The sequence below is a fragment of the Monodon monoceros genome, unplaced genomic scaffold, assembly GCF_005190385.1.
Source record: "Monodon monoceros isolate NGI ecotype Baffin Bay Population unplaced genomic scaffold, NGI_Narwhal_1 Super_Scaffold_16, whole genome shotgun sequence".
Classification (NCBI taxonomy): Eukaryota; Metazoa; Chordata; class Mammalia; order Artiodactyla; family Monodontidae; genus Monodon; species Monodon monoceros.
Genome location: NW_021703772.1, coordinates 91,031,121 through 91,056,321, shown reverse-complemented (window position 1 = coordinate 91,056,321; position 25,201 = coordinate 91,031,121). Strand labels below are relative to the sequence as shown.

The 25,201-nt window shown below is 38.5% G+C and overlaps 1 long non-coding RNA gene across 1 annotated transcript in view; it reads right to left on the bottom strand.

Annotated features, from left to right (window-relative positions):
• LOC114896632 overlaps positions 1-25,201 on the bottom strand; it is a 368,479-nt gene that overhangs the window by 240,494 nt on the left and 102,784 nt on the right. Inside the window, exon 3 of the long non-coding RNA XR_003793853.1 lies at positions 23,437-23,558. This is a non-coding gene — a long non-coding RNA (uncharacterized LOC114896632). The remainder of the gene's footprint in view (positions 1-23,436; positions 23,559-25,201) is intronic.

Genomic DNA, 25,201 nt, shown 5'->3' with positions numbered 1-25,201 from the left:
GTTCTATGAAAAACACTTTATGCCGTGTATCTAATTTAATCTTAATAACAAGCCTGTAGAGTGGCCTCTTTATTCTCATTTTATTGATGAGGAAACTATATGTCATAGAGTTAAGTAACTTGCCCTAGGTCATACTTGTCTTAGTTGTAAACACAGACTCATACCTTCTGGCTCTAGTGCCATTATACCAAGGAGAGCCACTCCCTGTCTTCTTTCTCCCTGTGCCCATTTCGGACATGACTAATCAGTCACAGATCTCCTTCCCACTGTACAGGGTTTCAGAATCCTTCTCAGCATATTATAGGGATCCACTACCAATCGGTCAGGGAATTCTTAAGAGGTAAGACCAGTGTTCTATCCCTGTTCTACACCATTCTGCATCCCTCTCTTATGTAGGCAAGCATGTGTAGACAGAATAGGCTTGCAAAATGGGACCAAGACCAGAGCCCAGATGACTGGGGAGATGCCTAAGAAAAAGAGAAAAAAAACTGGCAAAACTTGAGTCCAGGAAAGTCAAATAAAACAGGGAAGTGCTGAAAGTCCTCTCAGTCCTGGCACAGTTAGGGAGTCAAAGAGTGGTACAACTGAGTGGCAGAAAAGGTGAGCTGAGATTTCAGGGATGAGGCTGTTGCACTTGGTTTATGCTACTTCTTGAGTGTGCGCAACATTGGGACTGGATATTTTTACTGTAGTTGTAGGAAAATAAGTAAGGCAGAAGTAAGAGGGCTGAGCTATTCAGGACTGGGCTTGCAAGGTAGTTTTGCTTGGCTTGTAGAAATCTGCAAGTACATGTATCTGACATGGACTGATGAGCCATTCATTAGAAGCAACTAGTTCATTGATTTTTTTTCTTTCATTGAATTAACTAAGTCCAGCAGTTGAAATTAACATCTTTAGTCAAACAAATATTTGATTCAGGGGGAAAATTCTGTAAAAAAAAGAATCTTTTGGAAGGAAAAAAAAGTTGTTATACTTAAGGGTTCACATTTTAACCAAATGGCACACAATATGTCCATGTCAAATTAGCTGGAATTATTTTTAAGGTCCACAAAATCACAGATATTGACATATGTAATACTCTATGCTGATTACTAGAGTTTACAATGAATTTACATTCTAGGAATGTAATGATGGATCACATGGTCACTGCCCCCCTGGGATCTTACATCTTATTAGAAGCAAAAGACATGTAAATAAATAGATGAAATATATTTTCCTCTTTGTAGTGATATACTTATATAGAGAGATTGAGAAGTATTATGGAAAAAACATACTTCTCTCTGGGGGTAGCTGGAAAAGGCTTCACACAGGCTGAGGATAAGCACAGGATTTGGTGAGGCAGAAAAGATGGAGAAGTGGGGAATGGAGATGAAGAAGGGATTAGGCAGGGGAAACAACTTGCAAAGGGACAGAGCAGAAAAAAAGCTACAGTGAGAGGAAGATCACCAGCGGTACAGAATGGCTCTACTGTGAAGTGCAAGGCCATGGGAGATAAGAGGCAGGAGCTGAGGCTGGCCAGACAGACAGAGGCTGGGTTATAAATGGCTTTGTGTGTCATGCTAAGGAGTCCCGTCCGATGATGAAAGTGTTGGAGCTTTTAGGTAGTTGTGCATTTTGGACAGATCACTGTGTATGTTGAGTGGAGGAAGTATTGGAGCATGATGAGACGGGATCCAGAAAGATCTGTGAGCAGAAAAAAAGTGATTAAGACATGAACTAAGGTGGAGGCAAAGGAGGTAGAAGGGTAAATTCCTGAGACATTGAACATCAACTAACTCAGCTGTGTGGGTAAGGGGGGCAAAGAAGAGGCATACATTCCAGCATGGCCCTGGGAGCAGGTACATAATGAATCGAGGGCAAAGAAGAAAGGGATTTTAGAAACAGCCAACCTGAAGTTTACAAGTGGGAACAGAGCTACTGAAGTATTATTACATGTAGTTGAAAATATTTCAATAGCACTTTTTATTAAAGGAACAAGAATAATTTTGGTAGAGAAGCTGGAATAAGTGAAAAAGGACAACAATTAAAAGTCACTCAGAATCCCACTTCCTAGAGATAAACTATTGGTAACACTTTAGTACACCTGTAGGTGCTTCTAACACTCGAAACCACATCAATTTAAAAAATATTGTGTCTTGCTTTTCTCACTTAATATAATGTCAAGGAAATATCTCTCATATTATTAAGAATTCTTCAAAAAATATGATGTCTAATGAATATATCACATTTGATCTCATAATGAACTATAGAGTATTTCACTATTCCCATATTTTGGGACAAACAGTTCAGTATGATTAGACTGTAAGTACAAGGACGTGTTCCAAGTATCTGGACATATAACTCTTTTTCTTAGTTTCTAATCATTTCATTAAGATAGGTTAATGCATTTACAAGTTTCCAATCTACTTTAGGAGGTACAGATGGTTTGGTGTCAGAAGGGCATGAATTTACATGTCTTCTCAGTGTGGCTGAATTCTATCCCTCCCAGGTTCTAGCACTTTCCACATTGTATGCCTGTAATGCTTATCAGCTATTAATATTTTGTAGTTACCCTAAAAATGGTAATTTTTGTCAGAATTCAGTTGCTTATTTTCTAAAAGGTTTGCATGTGTAGGGAATTTACATGTCTGAAATTAAACACTTGAAAATATAATCTGGGGGATTTTTTTTCTTAGTGAACTTAAAGGAATGAAATGACTTCAATATCCCACATACATAATACCATAATATAAACCAAACTCTTTCAGAATTTTTGACATATCATTTGTGAAGTTTACTTTTTTTTCACTTAAAGCATATCTACATGTTTTCACACCTGACAAAAAAGGATTTAATGAACTAATTTAAATTTTAGATGACATGGTGAAAGTGCAACCAATTCCCCATGTTGACCTGCATAAACAAATAAACTCAGCTAATATATTTGAGATATTATGTCATTGTTGGGCCATTCAGTATCTTGAGAGACCATTTTGGTTTTCTTATATTTAGCTTAAATGACTTACACCTTTTTTACAACACTAAGCAAGTAAAAAATTAAAATTCACTTAACCTTTTTTTATCATTAGATAATGGCCAAATGCTTATCTCAAAGATTATTTCACTGAATGAAATCCGCTTTTATTTATTTTTTTCCACTGAAAGTGAAAGAAGATTTTGTATGTATCCCTCCTTAATCATCTTAGGTCCACTGGAATTTATCCTCTTTTGAAATGTTTAGAGGACTAGATTTTATCACTTTCCCTTGCTACTAACCTCTGTATGAAGAATTCACACTTTCAAAGCTAAGAATATCCTTAGATGTTACTAGTTACCTGCATCTAATGGGTATGCAAGTGAGTGGCCAGGGTCTCCAGGGCAGTTGTGAGATGTATTAAAAATATGTAAATAAAAACTCATGTATGTGGCATGGTGAAGGGAGGTGCTTAATGGGCCCAAGGACTCCTCACTCTGATTCTTCACCCCTTCTTCCTATGAAGTTCCCTAATAGGTTCATAAAATCTCAGCACCTAATCTGATTAAATCTGGTACTTATCTAGCTAACTCTAAGAAATCAATTTTCTCTTTATGCAAATTCTTATTTGATGTTCAACCGTCTTCAGTTTTGCTGTGACACGGTCTGTGAGCCCAAAGGATTAAAGATGTAAGCTGCTGTGTGTGTCATTCACATGCAGATAGATCAAGGGCCCTGGCAAGAGTTAGGAAGAGCTGGTAGTGTTGTCACTTACCAGTACAAAAGTTGCTCAAAACGGACAGTGACAGAGTTGAGAGCCATTTACGGTGGTTACAGATCACTCTGCACACCAGAAAGGATAAATCACACAGAAAGAAATTAAGAGAGCAAATTAAAATGTTGTTTCTCCTAGAAAGTCTAAAGAGAGGTGCTTACAGATTAGTTTACTTTTAGTCTTTAGTACCTCCTATGAGGAAAAGATAGGGCACTTTACAAGGTTGGTTGTTTTTTTTTTCCTTTTTGGCTAATTTTGATTTTTAAGAGTGACTTTAACTTTTATTTTATCATAATATTCCATCACAAGAAAACAATTCGGCCCACGTTCTATTCCATTTCTCTTCTTTTCTGTTGCTGTTGGTGCTGTTTGTTTTCGTTTCGTTTCTTGCGTTCCTGAGGAAAGATCGGCCCGGCGTGGGTCCTGCTACGGTAGGGAACCCAAAACTCCCCTTGGGGCCCTTCCCTCAGAGAAGAGAAAACCAAGAGGAGCTAAGCTACAGGTTAGGATACATCCTCAAGTTCCCAGTGCCTGAGTCAGGACAGTTTTTTAAAAATTCACTCATATGGTAAACCTTTTATTAGGTTTCTACCAAAATTATAAACCTGTATTCTAATTCCGAATCAAGGGTTAGGGGACGGAGAGGGGCAGAATTCCCTTGGCAGAAGTAGTCTATTAAGGGATCCACATTCTCCAACACATCATCATCGTTCAGTAATGATGACAAAATCAGGCCCTGTCCTCCAAAGCCGTGAGCTTTGTCCTTGTATAACCACATGTAAATTGGAAATGATTACCCTGCCCATAGGTCTGGCATATTCCAGCCAGCAGTCATCATTAGGCTGTGTTCTCAGAGCCAAGCAAACAGGATGGTGAACACTGAAAACACAAACATATAGAAGGAATTTGCAAACAGCAGTTTTCCCATTAAGATGTATCATACCGACCGCACAGAGGAAAATTCTGGCCCTAATTTAGTGCAGGTTTGTATTTGGCACGTGTTACCTGTAGAGCATTTGAGTAAATTACTGATGTCACTTGTATTTCTCTCGGAGACGAGGGAAATAGGTTATTGGCACAATAAAACATCCAGAGGCATTTAAAATGTCAGTCTAATCACAAGAACCAGTAAGGCTTTTAATTACCTTCTGTGCAATTTTTTTTAATTGCTCCGATGGCTGTAGCGCTTGGTAAGTTCCTGACAGAGCAGCTGTAACAAACTTAAACATTTTTTTTCTGAAGCTCTCTGAATAAAAAAAATGTAATGTGAGGTGGCAGGGTAAAGTTGGGCGTCTCTTTTGTTGCAGGCTCTCTGCAGGAATTCTTGTTGCTTGGTCACTAATGGAATCCTACCTTCATGCTCATCCAACTACCTGCAGCACTTTCATTTGCTGATGACATTCTTTGGAAAGAGTATCTGTTTGTCATCACCCTCCCTCTTAGAATATTCTAAACCAGCCGGTCTGCAGAGCTAGGCCATCGCCGAGGCCAATTCCCACATTTTCTTTGGTGCTTGCTTAATTCTAAATCTGAAAAAAGGAGGATTCACAATTCTTTTCTTGAGCTGTGCCTGACACTGTTGTGAGGGAAGCTTCTATTTTCTACAGTTTGCATCCCTTTCAGCTCTACCTTCCATTTTGATAGAGCTCTCCTTTATTTATTTGCAAACACTCTCGTCCTTCAGGCCTCAATGGGGAGAAAGAAGTAGGACCTTGGGCCATATTGACAAAAAAAAACAGAAAGAGATGATTAAAAGCAAAGATGCCTGAGAACTCTAACATAGTTCTCCTGGCCTGGTGGTTGGTATTTGTTACCATGTTATTGTAGATATAAGAACATGCAACGAATGTTGCCCCCTTTCCTACGTACTGCATCTGCATCCTACATTTGCATTCACTAGAATCTCTCTGTTGTGATGCTGTTTGTGTTTGCATGGGCCCAGGGCCCTTTGATCTGAGGATCACCAAGGTCAATCCTGTCTTCTTCAGTACAGTCAAATGTGGTGCCTCAATGGAGAGAAAGATGCAATGGAGTATGGAGTGAGAGGAAGAATGAAGTAAAGCAAAAGGGTCCAAGACAATTTCAGAGCGGGGCAACACGCGGCAGAGGCTCCCACACAGTGCCCTCCTTTACAGACTCCCGGGGCTGGGAAATAATCTGAGAAACTTCCTTTTGGTTGGATTAACCTTGTTCTGAGGCAGCCACTTCATACTATTGATATACTTGAAATTGTATAACATGGTTTTCCACTATTTAATGTGATTATATACTTGCCAAGCCCATAAAGCCATCCTTTTTTGAGCACTGGAGCTACAGATTGTGTTTAATACAGGAATATGCCAAGTGTGAGTTCGATTTCCTAACTGTAGTCATCTTCTCAGGTCCTGTTTTCTCTTCTTGGACTTGGTTCTCAGTTATATAACCTCCCATGTAATTGACACTTTTGTCATCAAGGTTTTTCCTTGCTTCCTATGTGTGGCTCTCAGTGACAGGCCATGGAGGTATACAACCTCCATGGAAAAGGGGCAGAGCCCTGATGTGTTGAGGAATACCAGGACTGAAAGGAGCTGTCGAAAGAGAATACTGTCCCTTCAAACTTGCCTGTATTCCAGGCTCCTTAGAATAGGAGGTAAATCTACAAGTCGCCTACCCCCTGCTTCTGCATATATACTGCTTCTGTCCCAGCAGTACTGATAGCTACCTTTCACTGATATACTGAGCATTTAAAAATCTCATTTTAAATGTATTGATACATACATGTAAAATAAATAATGCACATCTCTTTATGCTTATAAAAATGCTCCAATATTCTAATTTTACACGTGAAAAATACTCCAAATGGTGGCTAATTTGAGATTCAAATTCAAGTATGTAAGACTCAAAAGCCCCAGATATTTTTACTATACTTCATTTTCTTCCTTTTGCTCAGGAAAGAAAAAGGACATCAGGTGAAAACTTTAACTTTTGAAATGCTAGTTAGGAGAAGGAGAGCTTCTTGAGGAGTGATATTTAAGATAAGGGCCATGTCAGAATCTCCTGGAAAATCTCAAACATCTCTCTTTAAGATCCATTAACTCCAAAATACTTCCCCTGCACACCTGAGAAGCACAGGCACAGTGAAAGAGAATTACTCGTGGAAGGATCAACTACCCCTTAGTAGCCAAAAGACTGAGAACTCCTGATCTTGGTGTCTCCTTATACAAAACCGTTTCCATGCATAGTGCACGACTCTGTGTGCCTGTGTGCGTGTGCACGAGTGTACCTAATGCAGTAAATGCAGTGCCTTGAAAAACACTGGAATTATTTAATTAATTCACATATTAATTATAATTAATGCAATTATACATCTTTACGCACAGGTACATGCACACATTCTTATTCCCCTCTCCCCCTAACACACATCCCCATTATACCTATAAGGCCCAAGTGAGGACATTTCCTCACCTGAAGTGAAGATCCTGGTAGGAAACAGTTGGCACACTCGAAATGGGACTAAATGAGGAGGGATTGTTTACGAAGCTGTGGTTAGGAATCCAGTCGAGTATAGTGCAGTACCATAAAGCAGAGCATATCACTCCCAAGTATGAAGGAACAAGGGGACTGAGAACTTATTAGCATCCAGAGAGACACTGTATGAAGAGATTATACTAAGTAAAGTAAGTCAGAAAGAGAAAGACAAATACCATATGATATCACTTATATGTGGAATCTAAAATAGGGCACAAATGAACTTATCTACGAAACAGAAACAGACTCACAGACATAGAGAACAGACTTGTGGTTGCCAAGGGGGAGGGGGTGGGAGAGGAAAGGACTGGGAGTTTGGGATTAGCAGATGTAAGCTATTATATATAGGATGGATAAACAACAAGGTGCTACTATACAGCACAGGGAACTATATTCAATATCCTGTGATAAGCCATAATGGAAAAGAATATTAAAAAAAGAATGTCTACATGTGTATAACTGAATCACTCTGCTATACAGCAGAGATTGACACAACACTGTAAATCAACTATACTTCAATTAAAAAAAAGTTAAATTAAAAAAGAGATTCACCTGCCAGTGGTTGTGACCCTTAATAGAGGGATGTGGCCAACCCATGATGACCCAGAAGGGAGGTTATGGGGTGGGAAGAGGGGGTGGATAGACACCATGACCTCAATTTCTCCTGTCTTCTGATTTCCTTCCCCCTGCACCCCATTGGCCAACCCAATGGGACACAAGAGTCCACTAAAGCAGGCAATGTGGGTCAGCTTTTAAGGACACAAAGAAGAGTGAAAAAATGTAGAGGGCGAATCCAGCAGGCCACATAGAAGACGTCTAGTTAGGTATATAGACTGGCGTATCTGAGAATTGTTAGAAGGGCCTTATCAAAGCTTGGGGAAAAAGTAAGTACCATGTTAATACAAATTCTAATTTACCTCTGAATCCTCTTGGATTACTATTTAATGACGGCTTACTGCTTGTGAAGCACTGTGTCAAACTCTTTAAATACACCATAACTTCCTTCATCATAACTCTTATGAGGTAGGTACTGTCATTCCTATTTTACAGGCGAGAAGCTGAGTTGTCTAACTCTCAGGAACTTGTCAAAGGCTGTGGATAACAAGCAGGAGAGCTTATGTTCAAAGTTCAGCCTGGCTGACTCCAGAGCTAGACTCTCCCTCATCTTACAGTTTACTGCAGGCTGAATGGAGCAACAACCTAAGAAAGTGCTTGTGGGAAATCCAAGCCTTGTATATAAGGTTAATACTCAGAGAAAGCAACAGAATTTGAGCCAGGACTGAGTTATACTATTTAGCTGAACCAAAGGAATTTAACATTCTCATCCTTCAAAGTATGAATGCAGTAGATGTTGCCTGGGCTCCCATCCACAGCCCTTAGACTCTACCACTTCAAGGTGCTCTGGCTGATTTTCAGTTCCCAGCGTCTACACCAGAAGTGCAGAAGCCCATGCTGCCCTTGTGTGTGACAAGCCATTAGTACCCGAAAATCATCATCCTTTGAAAAAAAGCCTTCAATCAATGACTCTTAGGAATCGGTATAACAATGGCCCAGTTCCCCTACCACTCACGTGAGATGATTCTGAGGTGTGTTTTATATTTGTCCCCAAACTTTTCCCACAGGATTAAGACCCAGTTTTCCACTTCTGGTGGCGGGCTCCGTAATGCACCCCTTTGGGGCTGGCTTCCCTTCTCTGTATCACTTTCCCATTTTCCTAGTGATGTTCCTTGCACTTCCTCTTACACTTAAATTTTCCTGGGACCACCCAAATCAGGAGAACTTCTACCAGAAGTTTTTATACCAGTTTTCCTAAGAAGTTCCTTAGGAAGGGATTCTAAAATGGAATCATTTGCTGGCCAGATGCCCCAAAGCAAATCATTGCTGGTAGAAGTGCCCTGGTGATAACCTTGCAATGCTATAACATCACAGTTATAGCTCAGCTGTAGTGAACTGGGATGGAATGGAGGTAGAAGTGGTTGAGAAATATGGCTACAGTCATAATTAAAAGGACCACGGATTACGCTGGTGCCGTTAATGCTATGATGGCTGAAAATGACTGGCTCCAGTCAGTCAGCCAACTACCAATTCAGAAGCATGATATGAAAGCCAGAATGTATCTTTGACTGTGTTTTAAAAGACCCTTATCTCATGCAGCCACGGGGTAGAAACTCCTAGGCTTTGTGAAATCATTAACAGCAAGCAGAGAAAAATCATGATCTGTGTAGAAAGGGAAAGAGGCAAAACAGACTGGAAGACAGAATTGTGAAGTCCACGTTTTCCCTAAAATATTGCACTGACTTAGAGTTGAGCAAGCACTTTTCCTGTGTGCAAATTTATCGGGAAAAGATGAAACCTGCAAAGCTATGAGGAAGAGGTACCTCGGCTGAGAAGTTTGGGAGCTACGTTTCCTTCTCTTTTCTTTAATGAGACATTGAATTATTCCAAGCAGCCAGCACTCTTCCTGAGAATGGCATAGGAACAGAACATGCTGTTAGGCCACTTGAGATAAACAATTACTCTGAAAACAGAGACAGTCAATCAATTAAACAAATAAGATACTGTAGGCAAATAGCCATCTGCAAATGAAATGCAGGGTTGGTGGTAAAAGATGCTGAATAAATGTGAAATTTAATCTGTAATTACAATCTAAAACAAACCCTCTAAATATAGGGCCAGAGGTTCCAGGTACTTTGATGGAACTGGAGGACTGGCACAGAGGATCTGAAGGGGAATATTTTCCCTGGAAAAAGAAGCAGATGTGAGAAGGGAGCTGGGGGTCATTCTTAGAGATGGTCATCCTGGTAAGGATTACTTAAATCTGTCCATGCTTTGAATAGGATTGATATTATACGCCTGTCCATGGAGGATGTTTTGGGACTATAAACTGAAGTGAGGAAGACGCCAGTGAAGAAAGCATCGCTCCCCTGAAGGGATTATTAGGTGCCCCCTTTCCCAGTGTTGTTGATAATTTCTACTTTTGCCCTAGTCATGCACTATTCACAATACTGTTCACTCCCTCAGAAAATAGGTAGTTTGCTCGCTATTATAATCAGCACGAGGACTGGAATATGGAGTTAAAAGATCTGGCCCTGAGTTCACTGTTCATATCCTACTGTATCAACTAGGTTTCTTCATTTATAAAATTAGCTCGGCAATATTTTCTTGGAGGTGCTATTGTGAGTATATAAGGCACCTTACCAGTGTTAGGTATTATTATTATTAACCCTTTGAATTAAAATTATTAGAATTCAGGCTGAGCCGCATGTGACCCACATTTTGCCATACGACCCAAGGTCTAATTTCAGGATTATGGCGAGCAAGAGAACATGCCTTTCAGATTTCTGACTGGGGGGAATGTGATTGTTTAAGGGCCGTGGCTGCTGCTGTGTCTGCGTGGAGGCCATGCCTCCTGTGGGCTGCTCCCAGACAGTCATGGAGCACAAGGGTACACTGAGGCAGCCCTGTGCCTGGGAGACATGGGACTTCTCTGAAGCTGACCTTAGCTTGAGGGATCTTTGAGAGCCTCACCAAACTTTCCTTAGACCCGCACTGCAGCCTGCTGGGCTTTCCCCAGCTTCCTTCCCCTTCTCGCTCTCCTTCACTCAGGGTCAGATTGGATCCCAGTCTGACAGTTCTCCCAGCCTCTCTCAGCTCCCTCCCTCTTCCCTCCCAGGTATTTTCCCTAACACATTTCTTGCATGTCTAATCACATTTTAGCATCTGCTTCTCAAAGGACCCAAATGAACACAAGGATAAAATATTAGAATGCTGTGAGGGTATCACTGTTTCTCAGACGTGCATAGGTATTGAGAGTGTTGTGGCTAAAAAACAATGCCACTTGTTTTTATTTATATTTTTCTATTTGGTACGGTAGATATAAGAATATATAGCTTTCCTCTCTGGTACTCAGTGAAGCTATTTTACATTTTAAATGGTGGGAAAACTGCCTTTTTTTTGCAATCACTCCTGCATTGGACATTATAAAAAGCAGGCGGATCAGGACCCCTCTGGCCAATGTCACCAGAATGGGTTCTGCCTCTAAATTTCCCTCGTGTCATTTCAATCCTGGAAATTATTGTCCTTTTCCTTTCATTTAATTTGACTCTGCCCTACCCTCACCAACTCAGGCATCCTCTAGTAAACTTTCTCAGACAATTCCAAAACCACACTGGTTTTTCACTTCTACCATCTGCTTTAATACATTAAAGTGATCACAACTTGGCTTTGTTAAACTGAAATACCTTGGCTGTGTGAAAAAGAAATAATAACTTGATGAGAGAGGCTACAGGGCAGAGGCATTTTCAGAAATTGTGCTTAAAAATACTTCAGAAAATATTTTTCAAGCCCTTTAGCAAGAATTTGCTAACAAATGACCCTTAGCCATTTATTAAAGTAAATTTAGCAGGAATCCTACTGGGGAACATTTTTATGGTCTTGAGTGAGTTTCTGGGTGTGGTAAACCAAAGAAACTGCATTTCTTTGGGAACAGTAGCATGCCGTGTATTGGCAGGTACTCAGATATCCACCAATTAGTCCTATTTGCTGTTGGACTCTACATGTTTATGCGTGAAGAATGTCTTTGAGGCAGATAAAGAAGACAGTGATGAAGCTTTGTAGGAGGACAACTGGGGAGAAATCAAATCTAGACTAGGACCCAGGAACTTCGGTCTAAAAGAAAAACAAGTTTCATGATTCTCTTGGGGGCCATCTGTCCAAAGCCAGCCTGACTTTTTCCCTATTAAACCATAGCCCTTGAAGAGCACGGACCCTATCTAATAAGTGTTTAAGAAACTTATTGAATGGGCCTATGGATGGATGGATAAAAGGAGCCAGCAGGCCACAAGACGGTTTGCACTGCTGTATCTAGGACTGCCTGCCAACAAAACCATGGTAGTCAGTTCAACATAGCTGTCTTTCAGTGCTGCCTTTCCTGTCTTTCTGCCCCTAGGACACAGACCTGTCTGCCTGAAACTGTTCTATAGAGAGAACAGCCCAGCTGGAGTGTAGTGGGCTGGCCCTGCTTATCTCCTCTGTCCCCACTCTGCCAATGAGATACCATATGCTAATCAGCTAATGTCACTTGTCAGTCACCCAATTTATATTTATGCAGCGACTTCCAGATCAAAAGGCCCCGTGGAATCATTTGGCTCTCTCAAGGTCACAGGAGCAGTTAATACTGGGTAGGTGAAAGCCATGTTTTCTGACACCTGGTTTGTTGCACTTTCTATTAGAGGAGGCTATTTAATATATGCTATGTTTTGAGTTACTCAGACTTGGCCCCGTCTTTTCACTTAGAAGATACACATTTTCTATAAGTTATATCTGTCCTTCAATCTTCTACAGTTCCATTGTTATTTTATTTGCAGGACCTGATGAACTCAGTAAAACCACAGGACAAAGCTCTCTTTCCTTGAGGAAAATGTATCCCTCCTTCCTCTTTAGTTAGAGTGTAGCTGGCATCACAGTTAGATGTAGGTGCTTCTGCCCCTGAAGCTCCAGGAGCTTTGGATCTTGAGACAAAGTGCATGGAGCTTAAAGTGGTTTGAGCTGAGATGCATAGTTCAAGGTGTCATTCCATCTAGGAGTAGCCGAGTATTCCAGGAGCATTTGGGTTTGGTGGCAAAGGAATCCAGGAGTGAATTTTCAGGCAATGCATCATAATTCGTGATTAAGGTTATCAGTAATATCTAACCTTTAGTAAATGCCAGCTGCATAATGACGGCTAGCGCACTTTCTACAGATACTGCAGTGAGTTCAGCCAGGCCATAAGAATCTGTTTAACGGAATGCTAATGGGAAATGACCAGGATCTAACTACAGAAGATTAAAAGTGACAATGCTAATTGACTGCGGAGGTATCTACATGAAGAAGGGCCAGAAAAATCATTTAAGTCTAAATGAAATTGGACTGATTTGATACTCACGAAAAGTATCATCTTCTTGCTGTGTTTGGCACGGTGAATTAACTGCTTCATGTTTCTTAGAGAAGAGTCTTTGTGGAACAATGGGCTACAGTTGTCGGGAAAAGAACTTTCCTCAGCTGGATTAGAAAAAAGAATTGCAGCTAAAGGTTTCTCTGCTACCGCAATCACAGTGCTTAAACATCAGTGTACAATACTGGTATCTAAGTTTGAAAGGGTCTCAGAATCATGAAGGGTGGCCCATTCTTTACCCCCACTGAGGACAGAACAAGAAAGAGATTCAGCTGATGTTGGGAATATAGTTTAATTCTTAATTTTGACTTTTTTAATTTAGGAAGGGTATAATGACTAATGAAGCTTCAAAGTCAACATTATCTCTCTTTTCTGACTTGTTCAGTCATTCTTAGGAGCTTCTCTAATTTTTGTAGAATAAATAGATATGCACGGATTTCCCTGGTGACACAATGGTTAAGAATCCGCCTGCCACTGCAGGGGACGTGGGTTCGAGCCCTGGTCTGGGAAGATCCCGCATACCGCGGAGCAACTAAGCCCGTGCACCACAGCTACTGAGCCTGCGCCCCAGAGCCCGCGAGCCACAACTACTGAGACCACGCCTAGAGCCCATGCTCCGCAACAAGAGAAGCCACCACAATGAGAAGCCCGTGCACGGCAACGAAGAGTAGCCCCCGCTCACCTCAACCAGAGAAAGCCCGCGTGCAGCAATGAAGACCCAACACAGCCAAAAGTAAATAAATAAATTTAAAAAAAAAAAAGATATGCACAACTTTCTCATCCATCAACTATGCTGTGTTCCCAACCATATCAGGGGATTTGCTCACACTGTGCTCTCCCTGCTCGCAGGTACGTAATACCTACCCATCTCTCAGACCTCAGCTTAAATGTTTTTTAATCTTTTTTTTTCAGGGACATTTTCCTGAACACCCAGACCAGGTGGATATACACTATATCACTGTAGCTAAGAACACAGAATCTAGAGACAGGACACAGAATCTAGATGAAAACTGACTTGGCCAGTGGCCAGCTCTGTGACCTTCCGCAAGTTACTAATCCTTCCATTGCCTCAAGTTCTTCAGCTATTCAATGGAAATGATAACTATTACAATTATACTTTGTAGGGTTGTAGGAAATAAATATAAGGAGTTTCTATTATTGTTATAAAGCTCTCATAGCCCTGTGTACTTCACTGATCTTTTCGTATTAGTACTTTTAGTACTAATTAGTTCATATGTTGCTATGACTATTTGATAGATATCGTTCTCTCCCACTACAATATAAGTCCCATGATGTTAGGGAGTTTACCACTGGATCTCCAGGACCTAGGACAGTACTAATTCATACTAGACACTAATTAAATATTTGACTGAATAAATGAATGAATGAATAGTGGCTTCTGTAGGTGGCAGCTTACAACTTCTTATATTGTGGGCAATGACAGCCATTTCTACCCTAACTTTTCACAATTGTTCACTCAGTGCTTCTCATTACCTACACCTCTTAGATATTAGGGTCTCCAAATTACTTCTGAATAACTCTCAGCATGGCTTTCTGGTATACACCTGAGAACAGCAATTCTCAACTCTGGTATGTAGTGAGCTGAAAAGTTTTCTAAGTAATTTGTTACTGATAGTGGTAGAAAGACCAAAGTTTGCAAAAGACATGCTATTTTTACTTATTAAGGTAAAGTTTATAAACAGTGAAATGCACACTTTTTGAGATTTCACAAATGCATACCCACTTGACTACCACGCGAATCAACAGTATATTTCCATCACCCCAGAAAACTGCCTCTTACCTATATTTGGTCAATCCACAACTCCCACAGACAATCTCTGTTCTGATTTTTTCCCCACCATCACTGAGATATAATTTACATATAACATTAAGTGTGAAGCGTACAACGTGTTGATTTGATACACTTGTATATTGCAAAATGATTATCACCACGGTGTTAGCTAATGCCTCCATCATATCATATAACTACCATTTCTTTTTGTGATACAGCTGTTTAAGATCTACTCTCTTAGCAACTTTCAAGTATATAATACAGTATTATTAACTATAATCCCCATATACTTTACATTAGATTCCCCAAACTTATTCAACTTGTAACTGGAAGTTTGCACTCTTTGAACAGCATCTCCCCAGTTCCCCCATCCCCCAACCTCTGGTAACTACCATTCTACTTTCTGTTTCTATTATTTGGTTTTTTAAGATTCTACACATAAGTGATATCATCCATCATTTGTCTTTCTCTGCCTGACTTATTTCACTAAGCCTAATGCCACCAAGGTTCATCCATGTTGCCAAAAATGGAAGGATTTCCTTCTTTCTCATGGCTTAATAATATTACAGTGTGTGTGTGTTTATGTGTGTGTACCGCATCTTCTTTATCCATTCATCTACTGATGGGCGCTTAGGTTGTTTCCATACCTTGGCTATTCTGAATAATGCTGCAATGAACGTGAGACTGCAGCTATATTTTTAAGAGCCTATTTTCATTTCCTTTGTGTACCTACTGTAGGTTTTTGCTTTGTAGTTACCAGGCTGTTTACATAAAACATCTCCAGATAAAATACTCTATTTCACACTTGTAACAATTTAACTTTGATCACATACAATAACTCTATCCTTTGACTCCACCCCGCCATGTGTTTGATTTCACCATTTACCTCTTTTAATATGGTGTCTTCATCAATAAATTATTGTAGCCATAGTGATTTTTAATACACTTGTTTTTTTAGCTTTTATACTAGAGTTAAGTGGTTAACACTTCACCATATTACAGTATCAGGGTATTCTGAATTTGACTATATACTTACATTACCAGTGTGTTGTATATTTTCATGATTTCCTGTTGCAAATTAGCATCCTTTCATTTCAGCTGGAAGAACTTTCAGTGTTTCTTGCAAGGCATGTCTAGCACTGATGAATTCCCTCAGCTTTTACTTCCCTCAGCTTTTATTTGTCTGTTTCTTGTAAGGCACGTCTAGCACTGATGAATTCCCTCAGCTTCTATTTGTCTGGGAAAGTCTTTATCTCTCCATTTCTGAAGGACAGTTTTGTCAGATTAAGTGTTCTTGGTTGACAATTTTTTTCTTTCAATGCTGTGAATATATCATCCCTTTCTTTCCTGACCTGCAAAGCTTTGGCTAAGAAATCTGCTGATAGCCTTATGGGGAGGGGGGTTCCTTTGTAAGTTACAAGCTTTTTTTCTCTTACAGATTTTAAGATTTTTGATTCTCTCTTTGTCTTTGATTTTTGACAGTTATATATAACATATAACATATATCATATAACATTATATCTATGATAATGTATCTTGAAGAGGATGGGAAAATTAATAAAGTGATTTTGTTTGGTGACCTATGAGCTTCATAAATTTGGATATCCAAATCTCTCCCCAGATTTGCCATTATTTCTATCATTATTTCTTTAAGTTATATTTCTGTCCCCTCTCCCAACCTTCTCCTTTTGGAACTCTAATTATTCACAGATTGGTTCTTGGGATAGTATCCCGTATGTTGCATTGGTTTTCTTCACTCTTTTTTCATTTTAAAAAACGTGTTCTCCTCTGAATGGAAAATTTCAAAGTTCCTGTCTTCTAATGCACAGATTCTGTCTTCTGCTTGATCCATTCTACTGGTGATGCTCTCTATTACATTTTTCATTGTATTCATAGTATTTTTTAGTTCCAGAATTTCTGTTTGGTTCTCTTTTTTAAAATTCTGTCTCTTTGTTAAATTCATTTGGTTTGTGTATTGTTTTCCTGATTTCTTGAATTCTTGTTTTCTGGTAGCTCACTGAGTTTCATTAAAACAACTTCTTAAAATTCTTTATCGGGGAAAGGGCAGATCTGCCTGTCTTTGGGTTTGGTTACTATGAGATTATTGTGATCCTTTGACGGTATCATGCTATCTTGATTTTTTTCATGTTCCTTGAAGTTTTGTGTTACTCTCTTCATTTTTAAAGTAGCAGTCACCTCCTCTAAGCTTCATAACTGCCTTCCACTCCAACATGTCCAAATTTGTAATTTTCTGAAGAGTGTTGCAAATTCTCCTCTGAAAACCTGGACTTCCACAAAGCCTCTTTCATCTATGGTGATTACCTAAGACAATGTTTTCCAGGGGATCCTGGCGCATGGCCATGAGGGGCTGGAACTAGTTCATGGGCTATGGCAGTGTCCATTGCTGGGAGGTCTGTCTGCCTATCACACACATGAGACTCCTCCTGGGTCCCTTGGCATTTGGGGCTGGATCCCACAGCTCCCTCAATAGCACTTTTGTGTGAGGATGGATGCTGAATTCTTGGCGGTGGGGATAAAATTAGGGACATTTTATGCTTCCATGATGCTAACATGACTTCAGTTCTCATTTCTAACACCATAGATCGATTTGCCTGTTCTTGAACTGTACAGTAAGTCCCCTACATAGGAACTTTCAAGTTGTGAAATTTCAAAGATGTGAATGTGGAGCTTACTAATGAAGACCTGATGGAACTGGAGGCCCAGAGAAAGGACGAAGAGAGACAAGAGGAAGAAGAAGTAACTGAAGAACCAAAGAGATTCACGACGCAGGAAATGGCAAGGGGATTTTCTTTATTTGAGGAAGCACTGTTAGTTTCTGAGGCACAGGACTCGAACGTAGAATGGTACAGGAAGGTTGCAGCAGCCATTCAGAATGCAATCCAGTGCTAACCGTGTCATCTATGATGGGGGAAAAAAAAAACTACTACCCAGACATCACTGGATCATTTTTTTAAGAAGGTAGATAGAATTGAATCCAGCAAGGAACCAGAACCTGTGCCATCAACCTCAGGTGTGAGGGAAACTGCAGCTTGCCCTCCGTCTCCTATCGCTGACGATCCTTCAGCTCTACCATCTCCCACTCCTCTCCCTCCTCCAGTCAGTAACTCTTCTCGCCTGTTTCCTCGATGCAAGTCCCTGGAGGCCAGCTGTTGTACTGCACTACTGCACTTTTCAAGGTACTGGACTGTAAGATTAAAATGTTTTATTTTTTTGTGTTTATTTTTTATGTATTATGTGCGTGAAAAGTATTATAAACCTATTACAGTACTATGGAGCCGATTGTGTTAGTTGGGTACCTAGGCTAACCTTGTTGGACTTAGGAACAAATCGGACTTACAAACATGCTTTCAGAATGGAACCCGAACTGTATAAAAGCACAGTGATCTTTGATACATAACTTTAACCCTTCAATGTAAAAATTTTGAGGTTTATCCACATTGAGCATTTCAGTAGTTTATTCGTTTTTATTGCTGAATAGTATTCCACTATATGAATATAATTCATTTTGTTTACTAATTCTCTTGTAGAGGAACATTGGGTTGTTTTCAGTTTGGGGCAACTATGAATTAAGCTTCAATGAACATTATTTATCGAGTATTTTTGTGGACATATGTTTTCATTTCTCTCATATAAATACCTGGGAGTGGGATTTCTGAGTAATAGGGTAAGTACGTGTTTAATGTCATTAACAAAGCTGCCAGATATCTGTCCATAGTAATTGTTTTTACGCTCTCATCAACACAGGTGAAAATCTTAGTTGCTCTACATCCTTGCCAATAGTTGGTATTGTCAGTTAGTAGTAGTAGCCATTCTACTGAGTGTGATATGGTATCTCATGTTCTGTTGCTTTAATTTGTGTTTTCCAGGTGACTAATAATGTGAAGAATCATTTAATGCCTTTATTGGCTATGGCTACCTCTTCTCTTGTGAGGTGTCTCTGTAAGTGTTTTGTCCACGTTTTATCGGGTGTTTGACTTTTAATTGTTGATTTGCATGTTGATGGGAAAATTAATAAAGTAGTCTCGCTCAGGCTTCAGAGGCAGAAGCAGGCCTCTGACCGACGTGTGACTTTGCCTGGACTGCACACCTGCTTGCACACCTAACAATTGCTGCTAGCAAGTCAAATGGCGCTTACGATAAGAAAGGGAGTGGGTCTTGGAATTTCTTGAGCCCAGGGGACCTAGCCGGCTCCCCGGGGTCTGGAAAATCTTGTGACTCACATGATGAAATTAACACCATTGTTATAATTGAACCAGAGCTGCATTTTTGCGAGCAAACTGATAGTATCAGTTTGTGGCCTGGAATTATAAACGGAAGCCCCCAGAACTCCAATCTGAAGTCTCACCTGTGGGTTGGACGCACCGCCCGGGACTCTTCCCAATTTTAGCTCCAGATTGCTGTTACTCGGGACTTCACAGCTGCTGTTTGCATCTGGAAGTAGGTGTCAGCCCAATTCGGTGATGTATATATACCCTGTTACGTTTTTCTAATATTCTTTTCCTTCTAATGTTTGTATATTAAAATTAAGTTAAATCACCTTTCATTAAAGAATGATTAAAGCTGTTTATTTGTGTGAGACGAATGGTTAGTTCACCAGCAAATCCAACAAACCTTAGAACAGAAAGCAGGCTTTCACCAAAACATATGTGGATACAGAACCTTTGTCGGATATATGTAAAATAATTTTTTTTCAGTTTATGTCTTGCTCTTATATTTTCCTAATAGGTTTTTTGGCAACAGAAGTTTTTAATTTTGATAAAGTCCAATTAATTATCTTTGTTGTTGGTACTTTCTGGGTCAAAAGTAATCTTTTCCTCCCCTAATATGCTTTAATATATGCTCCCATATTTTCTGTTAAATTCTTAAAAGTCTCATGTTTTAATCCTCCAAATTTATATTTTTTAAAGATTCACTATTGTAGAGTTCTGTTTTCCTACAAATTTTAAAATCATGTGGTCAATTTATACAAAATATTTGATGAGCTTTTAATTGGGACTGCATTAAGTCTACAGATTGACTTGAGGAAAATAAGGTATTTTAATACTGTTGAATTTTCATAATGTATAAAAATAGCGTTTCTCTCCATTTCATGAATTTTTCATTACTGATTATTAATTTTTCATTTTCATTAATTTCTCTCAGCAATAATTTGCGGTTTTTAGTTAAGAAGTCTTACACATCTTTCATTAAATTGATTTTAAGAATTTTTTGTTTTTTGATGTTACTAAAATGGAATATTTTTTATAGTTTTTCCAATTGCTTGGTAATATTAGCAACACAAAGATTTTATATACTAATACACAAAACATACAAAAATACAACTTTTGTATATTAACCCTTTATACTGTTACAATGCTAAATTATAACTTATTATTTGTAGTATTTTTTTTGTAGTTTCGCAATCTATGTACAAAATCTTGTTGTCCACAAATAAAGACAGTTTACCTCCTATCTTCCATTTAATTATTATGCCATTTTTTCCTTACTTTATTGCATTGGCTAGAACGTTCAGTAAAATGTTGAATAGAAGTGGAGAGAGTGTACGTACTTGCTTGTTCACAGTCTTAAGAGAGAAGTATAAAAATTTCACAAATAAGTATTATGCTAGTTATAGAATTTTTAAAATTGTTATTAATAAGATTGAAAAAAATAAAATCTATTTCTACTCTGCCAAGAGCTTTAAACTGATTGAATATTGGATTTTGCCAAATGCTTTTTATTGTTGACACAATCCTTTTTCTTTATAATTTTGTCAATGTTGTGGATCTCACTGATTCAATTTTGAAAAACAACAAAAGTAGCATTCCTGAGATAAACCTTCTTAATAATGTATTGCTATATTTAATTTATTAACTAACTTATTTTGCTAAGTTTTGGTTCTACATTCATCAGAGTCATTGGTGTCTTCCTTTCTTTCAATATTGATGTCAGATTTTGGCATCAGGGTTAGGCTGGCTTCACAAAATGTATTGGGAAGTCTTCCCCTCTCCTCTTATTTTCTGATATATTGTACATGAGATTGGTTTATATGTTCCTTAAATATATGATAAAATTAATCAATGAAACTCTCCGGGATGGATTTTCTTTCTAGAAGATTTTGATTTCAAAATTTAATTATTTCAACAAATATCGGACAATTTAGATTTTATATTTCATCACGTTTAAGTATTAGTAAGTTGTGTTTTTAAAGATATTTGAGTATGTCATTTAAATTTGTTGAATTTATTTGGATAAATTTGTGTATAATATTCCTTGCAATATCTATAGACTCTGTAGTGATATCCTATCTTTCATTCCTAATTCTGATAATTTTGGTAATTGGTAAGATTTTTTTAATGTTTTTATTCTTGATTATTCTTGCTAGAGTTTATATTTTTTAAAAAGCAACTTTTTACTTTAGTTTTTTGTTTTTAATTTCATTATTTTCTGGCTTTATCTTTGCTTTTTTCTTCTCATTTACTTACTTTGGTTTTAGTTTACTCTTCTCTTACAAGCTTATTAAGTTGGGAGATTAAACCATTCATTTTAAGCCATTTTTTCCTCTTTAATGTATAGCATAGCATGTAAAGCTATACATCTTCCTTTAAGAATTGCTTTAACAGCACTCAACCGATATTGACATATTTAATTTTCCCTAACACCCTAACATTCAGTTTGAAATTCTTTATTTCCTTATGATTCTTCTTTGATCCATGGTTTATGCAGAAGAATGTTGTTCAATTTCCAAATATTTGAGGATTTTTCATATATATTTTTGTCTTACTTCTAAGAATTCAGTTGTGCTCAGAGAATATATGCTCTATAATTTCCATTTTTTAGAAGGCATTGAGACTTCTGTTTATGACCCAGCATATTATCCCTCTTAAAGATTCTTCCACATGTACTTGAAAATAAGGTCTCTTCTGCAGTTGTTGGATCTATTGTTTATAAATTTCAATTAGGTCATGTTAGTTATATGTTGTTCAAATCTTCTATATTTTTATTTCTTAACTACTGAGAGAAGGGTATTATAATCTCCAGTTACAATTATGGATCTATGTATTTTTCCCATTAGTTCTGCCAGTTTTTGTATTTTGAAAGTTTGTTATCATGTAGATATACATTTACAACTATTATGTGTTCTTGATTAATTAGCTGTTTTATCACTATGAATTAGTCTTCCTCATTTCTGCTGATACTTCTAGTCTTGAAGATTACTTTGTCTGATAGTAACACACTCCCCGTTGCTTTTATATGTACTATTTGCATGGTAAATCTTTTTTCCATTCTCTTACTTTCTTCTTCTCTGTGTCTTTATCATTAAAACGAATCTTTTGTAGCCAGCAAAGAGTTGGGTTTTCTTTTTCATCCAATCTTATAATTGGAGTGTTCAGTCCATATACATGTATCATAATTTTTGATCTAGTTGTGTTTATGTCTACTATTTTGATATTTATGTTCTCATAGTCCCATCTGGCTTTTGTTCCTCTCTTTCTCTTTTTCTGATTTATGTTAAATGAATATTCTAACCTTCCATATCAATTCATTTATTAACTTTTTATGCATCCTAATTTATTATAGTCTTCCTATAGTTAATATTTTACATAAATAAAATTAATAGAAGGAATAAAAAGGTAGTCTTTTATTTATCTACATTTTCACCTTTTCCTATGCTCTTCTGTAGAACTGAGTTTCCTTCTGTTGTGAGAGTGAGGCTGTTTGTTTTGCTCCTAGTCCTAGGGTGTATCCCTCACTTTAGAATGTGTTCTTTAGTCTAAAGGGCAGTTCTTATTTTAGTGTATGGTCTTTACTCCTAAGGCTGGTCTTTATGTGGTCTCTCCACTCTGACTGGGACAGAACTCTAATATCTTACAGTCCTCTGCAATCTTTGGTACTTCTGTTTAGCTCTTTGACCCAAAGCAATGATTCTTGGCTTAGCCTTACAGATCTTGCTTTGTGAATGCACATCTCAGCCCTTGATGAACTGCACTGAAGGCTCACACAGACTTTTGTCCTCCTCCCTTACCTCCACATCTGGCTTCCTGTTCTCTGGTAACATCCTTCACAAATTCCAGATGTTTCAGCAACCCCTATCTCCCGTGTCTGCACTCTCAATTCAGTTTCTTCACTACTCTTCTTGGCTTCTACCTCCTTAATGTGGTAGAAAGTGTGAGACAATGTGGGACAAGCCTCACGTGTTTGTTTTTTCTCAAGGATCACGGTCTCCCTCTCCTGTTGTTCAGTTCTAGACACAGTTGTCTTACATATTTTGTTCAATCTTACAGTAATTTACTGTAAGAAGGTGAGTCTAGTAACAGACACTCCACTATAGCTGGAAACACAATTCCCAGTGATTTACTGTTTTAAATTCAAAATTATCCACATAATAAGGTCACTTTTTAAAATGTGAACATGAATTTTCAGTGCATCAGATTCAGTTATAAATGGTATAATACTATGAATAACCATGGACATACCTTTGAGAGTGTGTCCTGCCGGTGAGTGTCATCTGTCACATGGGTTATGAAGAGAAGGTTGAGAGCTGTTCCTCCAGAGGGAGCCAGAGTGTTCCCCTTCCCCAGAACACATCCTAAGTTACCTGTAGGAACATTAGAGATACGCTGTTTAACAACGGTATTATCCCCCTATTGCAGTTCCAGTGTTTCTTCTGCAATTGCTTATTTTGAGTTCTGTGTAACTTTTCAGGGATTAAGTGCTACCACAATACATGCAACTCGGGAGACAAATTTACATTTTTCCTATTTCATTTACTGCATATCAGAGAAGCTGACTCCTAGGAGACGAATAAACTAAGAATCCGCAAACTCCAGGTCTGCAGACTGGTTTTGTATGTAGTCGGTTCTTACGGCTCTCATCATGCTTCAGCATGATCATCCTCTGCTCCTAGCTTTCTTCTCTGTTTCTGCTCCACAGAACACCATTTCTGTTTATTCCTGGGTCCATTACCCAATAGTTGATTTCACTGTCATTTTATTTCATGGAGAGTGATACTAAATAATTTGTTCATTCAACTAATCATATCATAAGATGGGTATCTTCCAGCCACTCACGTAAATGTTGGAGACTGAGCAGTGAACGCGAAGTCAGATTCCCTGCTGTTCTGGAATTCACAATCTAGTGGAATCACCCTAACTCAGAAACCACACCACTGTGAATAGTATCAAGTGGGAAGACTAATGATGAGTGCTAGAGAGGAATTTCTTCACTGGGGAACCTGCAGCAGAATTATTATTTACTTTCTTGCCTCCTTGAGGTGTAGGCTTCATCAGAAAACCAATGTCGGTGGTAAGTACCTTCCAGTCTATGAGTCCTCTTTATGTGTTTTTATTCTAATTAACCACCTTGATAAACACATTCAGAAGCGCTCCTGGCCTGACAGAAACCTCGGTTGTTCTGTGGTCACACAGTATATGTTTTGAAATGTGCGGAGGTGTGTTATATGTCCACCAGAGTGGACACTTGTATCTACTATTGGTAACACTCCCTGGGGATACTGTGCTCCCTCACACTCTGCTTGAATTTAAAAATTTGGATGTTACCCAAACTGAAAACTTTCTTAAGACATGTTACATCTTCACCCTGCTGATCAGAGATACACCTAAAATATTCTAGTGATTTGTGGCATATGTGCACATTAACACCAAAGCAATTTTGTGCTACTTCAAGACAGACAGATAAGTGTTTCATTTTTCTACTATTTTCAGAAATGAAATACTTCCCCATTAGTGTAATTTCCAAATAACTGCTATTTATCAAAATACAGATTGAAAATAATTAACTACTGTTGAAGGATATCTATCAAAATTATATTTGAATAAACAGTGCCATGAATACATCATACTTTACTGACTCATTGATTGTTTCACTGTTTTATATTAAAGATTACAACAAGACCAGCGGTTCATCAGGTATGCTTAGTTGTTGATACTTCTGCTGCCTTCTAACACCTCCTTCTTTCTACCTGTAGATATATTAGTTTATAGAAGTTCCTCCCTTGGGAACTCTCTGGTGGTCCAGTGGTTGGGACTCCACTGCAGGGGACACAGGTTCAATCCCTGGTCAGGGAACTAAGATCCTGCAAGCCACGCAGTGCAGCCCAAGAAAAGAATTTCCTTCCCATACCCAACTTGTGAATAATCTCTCGGAGTTTGCTTGGCAACAATATTAGTTTGCTAAGAAAAAAATTGAATAAATACTTTGATTTTATAATCGTACAAAGAT